Source organism: Sardina pilchardus, chromosome 22, assembly GCF_963854185.1.
Source record: "Sardina pilchardus chromosome 22, fSarPil1.1, whole genome shotgun sequence".
Lineage (NCBI taxonomy): Eukaryota > Metazoa > Chordata > Actinopteri > Clupeiformes > Clupeidae > Sardina > Sardina pilchardus.
Window position 1 is genome coordinate 1,614,791 of NC_085015.1, and position 1,179 is coordinate 1,615,969.

Genomic DNA, 1,179 nt, shown 5'->3' on the forward strand with positions numbered 1-1,179 from the left:
TCAGGGCCGGACTTACACGGTCTTCAGGACACCTCGAATGGATACACTCTAAAGACTTTGCCTTCAGGCTGTTCTTGATGGTTGGATGGAGTACTCTATTATCTGCGTGAGTGTGATGCCCCCCACCCTCTATTAAATCTCCCAACATTGTGAAGTTTGCCTTGTGGACAGAACTGAGGCCCTTTCAGAGAACACACACAGACACAGACACAGACACAGACACAGACAAATAAATAAGAGTCAGAGAGCTTGTATTTTCTAGCTTGGTAGAAAACCTTTTATTCCCCAATTACTGAAGTAAAATAGAAATGCTAAGTTTGATACACAAGTTTACATGGAACTTGCACCACAGTTGAGGGAAAAAGAAAAAAAAAATAACACAGAATGCATCTGTCAGACTGGGGGGTGTAATGATACAGGAAGAAACTGAAGTGTTTGTGGGTGGCGATCCCAGCTGTCAAGGTTCTGCACCAAGCCTCGGCTCCCTTCGGCCCAGCTAAAGAGTAAGATCCGCTATAAAACAACGAAAACAAAACAAATTCTTTAAAATAAAAAGAACATTAGTGGAAAATAAAACTTTTAAAGTCTAAAAAAAATTTGTGCACAGCTGCACAAAATAAAAATATAAAACACGGTGGAAAACAATAAAACAAAAAACATAAATAAAACGTAAAAAAAAAAAAAAAAAAATTAAATTAAACAAAAAATAAAAAATAAACATTTTCTGCATTTCGCTTTTAAAAGGGGGAGAAAAAAAATCATCAACATGTAGGGAAGGAAAACAAAAATCTCATTTCATATTTCATGAGCTCTTCTGCTTCTGTGCTCAGGAGTCACATCTTCAACAGTATTGAGCGAGAGATGCACGATGCTACCAGCTCTACCCCCCCCCCTCCTCCTCCCACACTGCTCCCCCCCTCCCCCCGCACTGCCCCCCCCCCTCCTCCCGCACTGCCCCCCTCCAACAGTTTCCTGAATCCCCACAGGTCATCAAGCAGCCCTTCAGACGAGACGTCGCCCCTCCCACACCTGCCGTCGCCCCCCTGGTGCTGAGCGTGAAAGCTGCCTAGAAAAGTGTCGCATGATTCTACAGGGCCTGGAGCCGCCAGGAGGAAGCATGGCGTTCCCACGGTAACTAGGCACCGTTGCCATGCGCCAGGAACGGCCTGCTGGGTAAAA